The sequence below is a fragment of the Temnothorax curvispinosus genome, unplaced genomic scaffold, assembly GCF_003070985.1.
Source record: "Temnothorax curvispinosus isolate PA1 unplaced genomic scaffold, ASM307098v1 QBEX01003650.1, whole genome shotgun sequence".
Taxonomy (NCBI): Eukaryota; Metazoa; Arthropoda; class Insecta; order Hymenoptera; family Formicidae; genus Temnothorax; species Temnothorax curvispinosus.
This window is the reverse complement of record NW_020213430.1, coordinates 1,225,720-1,239,115: the sequence shown is the minus strand read 5'-3', so window position 1 is coordinate 1,239,115 and position 13,396 is coordinate 1,225,720. Positions and strand designations below refer to the sequence as shown.

Below are 13,396 nucleotides of genomic sequence, written 5' to 3'. Positions count from 1 at the left end.
TCTTCATAACGGATGCGAAATCATCGACGAAATGTGCCTGAACTGCACAATCAGAAAGAGAGTGAAAAATTCGTGCTTGTTGTGCGTTTCGTGAAGAACTGAGAGAGGATGCGGTCCCGGATTTTTCAGATCGATAATGCGAATTCTGGAGGCACTGTCGATTTTCGGTGCATATGAAATTTAAATGGTTTCAAAAAATAAATGTATACAAAAGAAACGTATATGTATGTTTAATTAAATAACAGAATTTTCATAATACCAGCAATTTTAAATATGTGTCTCCATTGATTTTGATAAGATAAAAATAGGAAAAAATATGTTAATATACATATAGTAAATTTCTCAAGAATATATATAAAAAGTAACAAAATGAAACAACTCTTTTTCTTTTTCAATATAATTATCTTTCATTTAATTACACATTTTTTAGAACAATTAATTTTTTTCTTAAGAATATATAAAAAGTAACAAAATAAAAAAAATTTTTTTTTTCGATGGTATAAAAACTATAAAAAAATTAATTACTCGTTCTAAAAAATATAATTATCTTTTATTTAATTACATTTTTTAGAATGATTAATTAATTCTTTTATATCATTGAAAAATATTCTGAGTTTTTATCCTTAATTTTTTCCACGCAAATCGGACTTTAATTCTAAAAATAAGAAATAAAAATAAAATCTCTTATATTTTCCAAATAAAGTCTGATTTGCGTAGAGCAAAATTTTAATGAAGAAATGATCTTTGCAATGATAAATCATTTTAAGGACAAAAATTTAGAATATTGTTTTAGTGGTATAGAAAAATTAATTCATTGTTCTAAAAAAATATATTGAAATAAAGAATGATTTTATATAAAAATAAAAAGGGTTCCTTTATTCTATCCTTTTTCTATATCCTTGGACTGGAAACTTTTGGACCTTATTACGTGTAAGAATGTTACTTTGATTAGAGACAAGAAAATTGCATTTGGAGGAAAGAATAATTTTTAAAATTTAAAAAAAATATAAATACTCTTCTAAAATACGGAGTAATCATGCATTAAATGAATATATTTTAACTATTATCGATTGTTACACAAATTAAGAGAGCTTTAATTTACTAAGCGGAATGGTTTAAATATCTGGTTTAAATGTCAAAAATCTTAAAAATATTACTTTTTGAAAAATACAGAATTTTGAAACACATGAAAACGAGAAGGAATCGAAAAGAATCGCAAGTGTAACCATTGTGAAAATTGAATTGAATAGCCATAGATCGCCGTTGATCGATACATGCATATCGCTTCCTTATACAATTGCGGAACGAAAGCGCGCGCGAGTCGTTCATGCGGCATACGCCGCATTCGGAAAAAGAGAAAAATAGAAATACGATGAATCGATAAATTCGCTATGAATTTGGATTGTAAAAATAAATACGAAAACTCGCGTGTATTTTTTGAGAGTTTTTGAGGAGTGTGAAAACCAGATATTCACACTATAATTGATGGAACTCCAAGTAGACGTATGTTTCAATGTTCGACATCGTGAGGGACATTTTGGAATTTTGACACGCAAATTCGATTAATGTTACGAACGAATATGCGAACGACTGTTCCCATTGTAACCGCGGATATATCGTAGCTGAATAATTGTTTTACTTAATTTCCTGGCGTTCTTTTATTTTATTTCCTGACCGAATTTTCAATATATTAAATGCATTATTCTAAATGTGGCTCCATCACACAGTACATTGTTAAATCGTGTAATCTAATGTCTTTAATAAGATTTCTTGCAATTATTTCGATTGAGCCTTATTTTACTTTTCATTTTCGTCTCATAGATCGGTCCCTGGAAAATTACAGAATATAATTCGAATACGTATTCGATACCAAGACGACTCTACCGTGCTTTGTATAGATACTTCTTTCTCACAAATCACTAAATTCTACGCCTTAAGTTACATTCAGATAGTAGTATTAATCTTGTGAGAAGAGTTTGTTCCCAAATCTGGAAGTAATTTTTTTTCCTTTCTTTATTGCATCATGCAGGAAACTCTTTGTTGAGAAATAAGCTCTCGCTATCGCTCAGTATTCGATGTAAAAAGTTTCGGTTATGCGTTACGTCGCGCACACGATACAAACATGAAAAAAGCCTTTTATTCGAGATAAATGTTTTCTCGTGTAAATTTATTCGTGCATTTCTGTTTAGATATCGAGTATTTCCGTTCATTGTGCTCGTAAAATTCTATAATTGAAAATTTCACACAGGGATTTCATACAGTAATCCTATCATGATATATTTTAATATGTATATGTATAATATTTTTATTTTTAGATTTTTGATGATAATACTAATTCTCTTACGATAATGGTAATAATTTAAATAAATTTTTTAATATAAATACAATACAATAAAATTAGTAGCAAAATATTTCGTAAGAGAATGTCAGAGTAATAGTGGGGTAAGATATAACTGTGTAAAGAAGAGTTTACACAGCTAGGAAAACGCAAAAAGACTCAACTTGTTCAATCTTCCCGATTTTTACGAGAGATGCAATCTTAGAAAAGAATACTACCTGATTATCGTCTGCTTGCTATATTTTTCATACAACGAACTTTCCTCTTAGCGAATCGGCCACAAGATGAAAGCCCTCTCGAAGTCGCTTTTCCTTAGGAGGAAGTCGCACGAGGGAAAGGACAAAGTTTGAGAGGGGGGAGTAAATGGCGTTCCCCCTTCCTCGACTTCCACCCTTCGTTTAGCTCGTACATAACTCTTCCATTTACATTACGCTCGGTCGCGAATTCGTTGTTCCCTATTTTTCTTATTCGCGCATTTAGCGATTAATTACCCGCGATATCAGTTCGCGATCACAGCCGGAAACAAGGCACGAGTTTTGCTATCGAACCGAAACATCCCTATTTAAACTAACTTAACTCGTGTCTTTTCCCGAGAAACACCGTCGTTACTTTCGTAGCAGTACAATAAAAGCTTTCGCGTGTTCGGAAATAATCTCGCGAAATTATCGGACACTTGTGGGTTATTAATGAATGGAAAGCATAAATAAAACATCACAGCTTGGAAAGTGGAATCGTAGTAATTTTATGTTTTAAGGACAATATAACGCGATAGCTTTTTTCCCCTTGATGTTACACGTTTATACATTGTGAATCAATATTTAGCCTTTTTGCAATAAATTGTAACAAAACCTATAGTTTTTTGTTTGTTTATTGAACAAAACTCTTTTTCAGCATTAACCAAAACAAGATTTGTATCGATCAAAGCAGATAGTACGAATTTCTCATTAAAAAATTTATTTTGAAAGACATGATAAACTTAAATTTATAAAAAGTACCGAGTTACAAATTAACTTCTAATGTTGCCTACGTATATCGGAGATTGCAAAAGCTCCCGAAAGTTACCATCCCAAGGAAAACCGTAATAACTTTGAGAGACTTTCGAGTATCCGCGACATTACGTCCCATTTGGAAGTCAAAGAAAATCTAAATGCAAGGGCCGAGAAGTGAAAAACGGCATCGAAAAAGGAATCGCGACTTCTTTCTCCTTTCCTTTCTCGATTTATTTTTCCGCGCGTAGCCATTGTGCGACGTGACCTCGTCCGAAGTAGCTCATTTCCACAATATTCGATACCTACAATTCAGCATCAACTGCATCAAAGCTTATCAATTTACCCGTGGAACGTCTAATCAAGTTCATGAAACTTGATTTCAGCAAAAGTGAAGCAAGTTGCCGCGAGACAACTGGCTGTTGTTTCGCCCTTACTCCACGGAAGTTCCGTAATTAACGGACGGCGTAATTAATTTTTATTCTTTTTTAACTCTCCGAGATTTGCACCGTTTCTTGTTGTTGGGAAAGAAGAATGGCTTCATCGTGCTTCGCTGTCGCCATGCTTCTTCCGCCGCGACGCCAGTTACGGGCTGGAGCTTAATGGTTAATCTGCAAAAATAAGCATTAATGTTACTCTATTTCCTGAAAATATTATGGCGGCTACAAAAAAGTTTTAGCTGCAATTCTTGTTTTATTTAATTTATTATTCGTTCGTGGAGTTGTGGTTAGCTCTTCATTCGATGTTTTATTTAAACTCAGCTTAATAGAGACACGATAATACATTTCAATTTGTAGAACAGTCTCTTCCTGTATCGGTGTGTTTTATTATTAACATGATTTATACCAAACAACGAACTTCATTCAAAGGTGAACAAACTTAGTTGTTGCTACTATTTTGATCTCCTGTCTCCTGGCAACTCTCGTGTGTATTAAACGGCAAGCAATATGACGCCATTTAAACTCTTAAATACACGTTGATTCTTATTTCCTCGAATATTTGATTTCTTCGAAAATATTTTAAAGCCATGCTACACACTCACGATTACAAATCAACATTAACTTTCCGGGACAGGGACAGGGACTTCTACTGTTGTTCACAGCTTTCGAGTCGTCGGTTGCGACGAACTTTTCATTAGAAAGTCGAAGAACGCAATTTCTTCTTCCGTATTATCGTTCTTGTGGCACAATGAACACTATTACAGACGCTACGTGCAGTAGGTACTCATTCCGGGATTGCAGGCGGGACTGTCATCGCCAAGCATCTTCGGTAGCGCCGAATGCAACGGGGATGCGTTTCGCAATTCAGCGCAGTCCGGGGGGTAATAGACAGCGTTCCGGATTGGCCACTTCGGGCAGTCGTAACGCGAGAACCACGAGATGCACGTCGTCTCGAATTAGACTGGGAAGCCCTTTCGCGCAGGCGGATCGATCTCGAGATTATCGTTGCGGTTAACCGAAAGAATTCTCTCCCCTCCCCTCTGATCCTCTGTACGCGATCCTCTCTACTGTCCCCGCAAACCGCGCCGCATTTGCGCCGAGGGTTGCGCCAGACCGCCACGGAGGATTGGCACAACCCTCGAATCCCTTTCATAACCGTGCGCGATCTTCAAATGCCATTTGCAAGAACCGACGCGGTTGTCCATTTGACGACGAACCGGAATATGCGGCTGAGGTGGAAACGCTTTGAGGAGGATTGCGCCGAGCGACTATAAGACAGGTGGTTGCGAAGGCATGAATAGCGAGTTTCAGAGAAAATCCCTAGCGTAGATAAAGACAGTTATATGAACAGTATTTGTCGAACGCGTGATTTATAATGCCATGACTGTGCAAGAGTGTATCACGTCGATTTTCATGATCGACTTCCTTCATGGAGGAATTTAACAGCGTCAATTGCACTTGCGGTTTTTTTTTGGATCCTCTATTCGGGATTCTTCAGTCAACAAGATATATATAATTAGCTGGATGAGTTGAGAGATATTCGTCGTTATTTTAGACTTGAAACCACGCTTCCTGTGCTAGTTCCGTAGTTGACGTTCCGTATCGAGTTTTAATCTTCGGCGGATTAACGATGAAGTTTCTTTATCGCGTGCGCAGGATCGGGATAAAGTAGTCGTCATCGAGATTACCCGGGGACATCAGGGAGGAACTGGAAAAATTCGTTCGAGATATATTCACGGTGTAGCTTCTATCTTTCCGCACACGTACATCCACTTCCCTTCCACGTCGTCGATGCGATATATCGCCAGTTTGAGAGACGATGTCGGTGACCCGGAATTTGCATTTCCACGGAAAATACGTCAAGGGAGGGAATGAGGGAGCGAGCGAGAAGCAACGTAGTATTAGGTGGTTTACGAGGTGATACGGGAACGGGTGTGGTAATAGAGAAAATTTCTGTTGGCGCTTTTCCCTACGGGAGTATAAACCAGAAAGATTTTCTTCAGGCATAAGCATCGACAGGCTCGTAATTAGATGCGGTCTGGCACGATTTCAAGCGCTGTATATCGTGCGCGCGCGCATGTCACGTATAACGTCCGGCCGTTTTCATTTACGATCATTTTATTCCTCGTTGTCGGGCCGTCGTCGTCGGGCAAACGAATGAAAGGGTCGACGTGAATCCCGCGTGGTCGACCGATCACTCGAGAAACGATTTAACACAATTATTCGCTCTAGCCGCGCAGCGTCGCAAATCGCCAATTCGCGTCGCGATATACGACGAGAAAGAAACGGAAATATTTCGTTCGGAGCGAATAAGCTAGGATTGGGAGCTGGAATCGTGAAATTTCGGCTGAATTAAAGATGAAATTATGGATTCTTGCAGGTTGTAGAGATTTAAATCCGAGATATAAGTTACTCTTTTGCTTAATTAAATTAACGAAACTATGCGAGAAACTATCTCGCGCCCGGCGATCTCATAGTTTGAATTGAAACCGGGTACGAGGTACGACATTGAAGAAATAGATCGGTAATGTTATTGCGAAAGTATTAAATAACTTCATGGCACTAATTAAAGGAACTTTGACAATAAATTACAGCACTTCGGCCGCGCGCGCAAGAGGTCTTTTAATCAAATTTAGTAGACTGCATTCCGCGCCGGAAGAGCGCTCATCGACGCGATATACTCGATTCCGACCGTCGAACGAGTCTGATGGACATTTAATGACGAAATGTGCGTCGACGTAATAGGTATTACCAATACGTTTACGGGCATGTCGCGGCGGCGTATCGAGTGCAATTTCCAGCGTGTGTGCGGGTTAGCTATGCACATATAAATCGTCAGGCCGTACGCAGTCACACGGAAATCGAGAAAATGTGCGACGGCTTCCGCCGGGTAACGAGGCTACATGAAAATTTTCAGCTCGACGAGTCAATTCGATTTTTAGTTCACAAATCGTTTATTTCGCCACTCATAAAATACTCTCTGGGAAATTTATTAGAAGATATACGAAACGTATAACGTTATAACTTCGCGCGTCGCTAGGCAGAACAATGCGAACTGATGACGGGCGAGTCGGCGTTCTAGCTAAAATTGAATTCAGTTTAATTAAGTGCTCACTTGGGAGAGATTTGACAGTAGATTGATTACAAGAATCGAACGGCGATTAAATCTAATTCGCAGTTGACCTCTGAACTGATTCCAAATGAAAGAGAATCCAGGGTGTCGCGTTCCAAATATGCTCGTGCTCTCCTGCAAACGATAATTACTGCGAACTGATTATTGGAATTAAACGAATTTAATCTGTTTTAATCGGAAATACATTGAATATATTCTAATTGGAATTCCGCCTGGCACAAAATTTCGGATTGATATAATGATGTTAAATAATATATATTATATAAATACGTACGTGTGTATGTAGATACACACACATAATTTTATTTTGTCTGAATATTATTGAATTTTGTCGTGATTTTATGGAACTTGTCAAATATATCGAGTGATCCATAATAAAACTTTGTTGTTTAAATATGAATTTTTAGAATCCAAACGAAGAAAAGTTGTATATAGCCATAGATTTTTTACTACGGAATGGTTTTATAATTTTTACTTCTTTTCATTTTTTCAAAAGTACAATTTTATGAAAAAGAATATCAGAATTGCTAATCGAGCAGTGGATTTTATTTATTTCTGAAGCCGAAAAATCTTATTCTTGCAATTTTACGAAGTCCACTTTCGTAGATACGTATATCTCAGAAAATATTTTAGGGCGCGACGGGAAGAAAAGATGGGGAGACAGCGGGGGGAATCGTTGTGGATACTTCATATTCGACTGAACCTATGTCTAAACGTTCTCCTCTAAATGTAAATCCAGCGACATTACGAGGGGATGATCCCCTTTCTCGATATGGCTGCAGACGGGGGATAGCATTGGAGGTTTCTAGTCGTCTTATCGGCGCTACCGTAGGCGAGCGAATATAGGAAGCATTAAGTAAATTGTTTTCGGTTCTATCGTTGTTTTTTCAATCAAACCCTGAAAAGGAAAGAGAGAGAGAGAGAGAGAGAGAGAGAGAGTTCTAGGATGCGAGGCGAATTTCTTGCGCCTCTCCACGAAACTCGCTCTAATAATTTCATCCGGCCGCCGCTCCCCCGAGCTCTCTCGTCGTGCATTGCGGAAGTGGTCGGAGGGATGGGGGTTGGAGGTTCGCGCAATAAAGCCTGTCCCGGGGAAAAAAAAGGACGAGGAAATTCGGCTAGAACACCAAGCCGCTTTTTATTACTACCGCTAATTTACCTTCCGCAAAGTTTCGCCAATTTCCGGCCGTAACTGCGACCGCTTTACTGTCCGCCCTCTGACCCTTTTTTCACCCCTCCCATCCTCGAGCTATCCCTCGAGTTCTCTATAGAGCGTCGCGTAACCCGTACAATTTAATCTAGCGACAATCTACTCCGCTCTTCCCCTCATTCGAGGACAATCCACCTTGCGGAAAGGAAGGATATTATTTATAGCTACAATTCTCTTTCTCTCTCTCTCTCTTTCTCTCTCGTGGCGCGCGTTTAGCCGCATTTACTTGGTTTTCATTTCCACGCTTGTGTCCTTGCACGCGTAAATTTGCGTGGAAAGTCTCATAATCTTCGTGGATAAAGTTGGACGCGGTACAGTCGATCTTTCAATCTCGAAAAATTACGATCTCGACGTCGTTACATGTAACGTCGTTACGGTAACGTCATTTATGTCAGTCCTATCGTACTTTGGTACGTCATTACGATAGCGGAAGCCGCGACTTGACCCAGTTCTTTGATTCGCCCTACATAGTCGCTTTCCCGTCGTGCTCCTGGGATATTCTGTCTCCGGTTAGTTGACGACAAACTGGAACGCGAGTTGTTTTCTGCACGTGAATACATAGCAGTTACCTAATTAAAGTACCTTACATTTATAATGGACTTTCTTTTTTACATTATAATAAAAATGTCATTATACTTTGTGATTACGTCCGTGATTTTTCATTATTATGATTTTTCATAACAGTAATAAAAAATAAATTGGTATTATTATCTTAATTAGTATCAATTAAATTTCAGCTTGATTGCTATGTACGTTGATATAAACGTTGTATTAATTATTATATCTATGTGTTAACTATATGTATATGATTCGGTAAAATTTGATGTAAATAATAATATTTTATACTAAATAAAAATTATGCTAGTGTTTGCGAAACAATGTGCAAAAATCATGGACTAATAAACGAACGATAAGGATGTTATTGTATAAAATATGATTTATTTTTTTTTCTAAAATAGAATCTACAATAAAAAAATTACTGGAATTTCAAATTATAGTCTTCATCAGCCATGAAATAAATAAACTAATTAATAATAATAATGATGGAAAAAAGTTAGGATATGACAAGTGAAATGCATAAACAAGTAAATACATAAATAAATTAACATGTCATGTCATAACTAAATAAAAAATAATAAATTGAGCAAATTACACGAATTACAACAGGTCTATATAATATTTTATCCATCGCGATAATAATTGCAATGCTGCAGTAAATCACTAATACATACGTTTAATGATAATGCAATCATTAAATTATAATTAAATCGAAACGTGTTAAATTTATTGTTATTATTTGATTAATTTTAAAGCCGGGACATTTTGTACAATATTGATTTTATTGTACTGTATTCCGTATACGTTTGAATTTTACTTTACGACTTTACGTCGTGTCTGCTTTCGGGAGCATAAGGAGCCGAAATTGCCAAAGTCATGTCAGATTTTGAATATTTTTCCTAAGCCGAAGCCCCTCGAGTGCCCCTTGAGTTTTTATGTAATGATCGATGTGGCACGTCGCCCCTGCACATGGATGCACTTGATGGTGCAGCTGGCCGGCAGCGTTGAAAGTGCATCGCTCGCGCGAACTCCCTTCGTATTTTATTAAACGTCCGACGGTCTTATACGGAAGGTAGGATCGATAAGTCGTTGGACGTTCACGTTTCACGGCATAGGTGCATTGCCCTTTGTGCACTGATATGTCACGATGGGTTTCAGTAAATGACGCGTGGTCGTGGTTTGCGGCTTGTAAGGCTTTAACGCTGACGCAGGACCAGTGGCAACTGAAATTCCTCGTTCACTGTAATTTTATCTGTCGTTTACGTACTTTGTAGAATTATAATAACGTATACAAACTTTTTAATGCAACGCGAGCGAGATCCGAATGAAACTTAATCTGTGCCTTTATAATATTCAAATGATTCTAGAGCATATGTTAGTCGTAATGCTGTTACTAATTTCTTCGAATTTTCTGCTTCTCGTAGAGATAACTGATCCATAGTTATTTAGATTTAATAAACCTACTGATTAGAGCTTAATTCACTAAGAACACTCACATATATTTGTATACATAATACATCTATACATACGAATTTTGTGAGCGATATTGCAATAAACATTTGTGGAAAATGACAGCAAGATGTAACCTGATTTAAAAATAATAAGAAGAATAAGAACAAAAATTGCATATTTGATGGAACCGAATAGCAAAAGCCAAAACTCATTTTTTATTTCTATTTCTTAATAAAGAAATATTTCTTTGCTATATGTAACTAAATGTACCTAATTTTATTTTGATTATGAATTCGAAATAGTTTTCGCGAAGAGGATTATCGTCTTGTTAGCGTTGCCTTTTGCGTTTTGCACTGGTATAGCAATTTCATAACCAATTTCCGATGTCATTTATTTCCTTTGTAGCGTTGTACTTTACTTATGCTATTATGGGAGCGAAATGAAAGTTTGCACGTACGTATTACTCTCACAGGGATAGGAAGATTAACCTTTAGTGCCATCGTATCACTTTTAGGACACAAAGCTTGAGATTGAGTCTGTGAGGCTCTTGAGATAATGAAACATATCAAACGAGAATAATTTAAAAAGCGAGCTTTTCGATTCATACGTGTATTCTGGGATAGATTATTTGGGTTGAAGTAGAAACAATTTATAATAAATTTAGTTTGCATTTACTGAAATAATTTTTATAAAAATTGTAATTTTAGGAGATAAATATAAGAAGTCATATATATACCAACAATGATAATATTTTTTGTCAGTGTTTCCAGCTAATTTCATTGATACTTACTGAAGTAAATTATATCTGAGAACTTTTTAAAATCAGAATGTTTCGCTGAAAATCAAACTTAATCACAGCAGCCGGCGGAAGAGCGGCGAAGAGTTACCGGGATTATCCTCAACACGCGATCCACGGCTTGGCAGTAATTAAGAAAATAATTTATGCCCCATTGGGAACTGAGAAAGGTACCTGGCGGAGTACAGAAAGCTCTTACCGCAAGTAGAAATTTATGTGTAAGTACATCGGTAAGCCGTGTGATTAGCGTTTTTCTTTTACGCGCGCGTGAATGTACGTGACAGGATCGCAATATGTTGTTTTAGAATATTATTATCTGTCAGATATAAAGATTTTCACGCTTTTGCGGCTCTGCTTTTTGATTAGAGATTTTAATGCTTATGATTTGGATTTTATTGTTAATCATCGAAACATCGACATTTCACCAAATGCGCGAACTTGCGATATGCACGATTTCGTTGTGGGAGTTACATCACGACACGCTTTCTTTCTATACGCAGGAGAAATTACAATTACGACAATTTGTCAGCCCGAACTCTGTATCTGACAAATGAAGTTTTTATCATCAGCGGTTTTTTTCGTTCCAACCACTGGCACACGCGTGTATATTTTAGCTATACGAGCAAAGCGATTCGTTGAATTAGATCTACCATACAATATTTCACATGACTTCGTCAATTATTCGCTGGCACAAAATAAATTATTACACGACCGAGCTTTGTTGAAATATTGGTTTCTGTCAGGACTGTGGTATTTGTGAAAGCGAAAAAAGAAAATGAACGTAAAAGAGTACACTCTGAGAGATGTACATGTACGGGTATACACGCGTATAAGACTATTATTTACGAGGCTGATGCTATTTCTTATTGCACGTCGATTTTGGATGCTTCACACAACGGACGTTGCAAGTAGCTGTACTCCCAATATATAATATATCCCAGTATATCCTAATATATCTTAATTATTTCAATACATTTAGCAGGCAACCTTTGCTACAATGTCAATTTTTAAATAATACGCAATTTAGTAATTATTACAAAAAATTATTTCCTATTTTTTATTCCATCTTAATTTTGATCGAATAATTCGTGTTGTAAATATATTCTCCCAATGTTTTTAGTAGATCACTTTTTGAGCAACGTCAGTTTTCAAACGGTACGTAATTTACTAATTATTAGAAAATTTCTTACTGCATCTCGATTTCGATCGAATACCTCATGTTGTACATAACTATTCTCTCCTAATTTAGCAGGCATCTTTTCAACAATGTTAGTTTTCAAATAGTACATAACTTATTATTATAGTTATTATTATAGAAGATTGTCGGAGCAATCATAAATCACTGTCAAAGCGAATTACTAAGTAGCATGAAATATAACCGTTTAGATTTATGTCAACTGATTTTACGAAGATACTCGAATTATTTATTTTCAGAGTTAATTAGTCTTCCGTCATTTGACGAGATAGACACGAATTAATTAGGCAGATACGTCTTTATTGATAACGGCACAATGCATAATATAAGTATGTCCCCGTGATAGAATACAAAGGAATGTTTGAATGTGGTAGAAAATATGGGAAAGGAGCGGAGGGAGATCGACGAGAGAGTATTAAATCGCGGAATTATTAAATTAATTTAGGCGCCTCGATGAATAACGACCTGCCGATTCATACCTAACCGAGGAGGCGCCTATTGTCTTCGTTTAATTAATCATTGCGAAATCATCTACGCAAATAACTTCGCCCCCCCCCCTTAAAAAATTCCAGAGATACTCTAAGAAATTCGTACGGTCGTGAATATTCACCGAGGTAAACTGCTGGAAAACATTCTTTATAAGACGAAATACACTTTATTTTTACATCTCTTTCAACTGACTCTCCACTCAGTTTTATAATAATAAGAAAATAATAATTCTATTTATATTATTTATTATAATATCTCTTGATTGATATATTTATTTGATTACCTTCTAGTAAAGTCGTTATGCAGTACTCACAAAGACTGCAACACCTAATGCAGTCGTATATATAATCAGTAAAAGCAGTTCCTTGTTAGTGTCTGGAAACTTGCCATAAACTAAGCGACATCAGACCTGAAATCGATCTGTAATCTCGCGTTAACGATATTCTAATTCGATTGAGAAACGCTAGAGTGAGTTTACTAAGTTGATTGAGGCGTTTCAAGGAAGGTAGCCATAGGATTAAAGGAATAAAGTGAGATAATTCAATAGTAGATGCTAACCAGAATAAATTACAATAATTGTTCCAGGAATATTTTGGAGGATATCAACTAAATCTAAAGAATATAGCTTCACGTAAAGATTCATATGTGAACAAAATCAGCAAATTTATCAGCAAATTTGAACCTGGGATTGTCTAATAATAAGTTATCTATGAAGCATTACGATCTATTTTACCAATGTAATCTACTTTTCGTAGTTAAAAATGCTCGTCAACCACACAACTCTATAACGTTTATATAT

At 36.5% G+C, this 13,396-nt stretch overlaps 1 long non-coding RNA gene across 1 annotated transcript in view; it reads right to left on the bottom strand.

The window, feature by feature from the left end:
* Window positions 1-2,411: 2,411 nt before the first annotated feature.
* Window positions 2,412-13,396, bottom strand: part of LOC112452781 — a 122,200-nt gene continuing 111,215 nt past the window's right edge. Inside the window, exon 3 of the long non-coding RNA XR_003040537.1 lies at window positions 2,412-3,935. This is a non-coding gene — a long non-coding RNA (uncharacterized LOC112452781). The remainder of the gene's footprint in view (window positions 3,936-13,396) is intronic.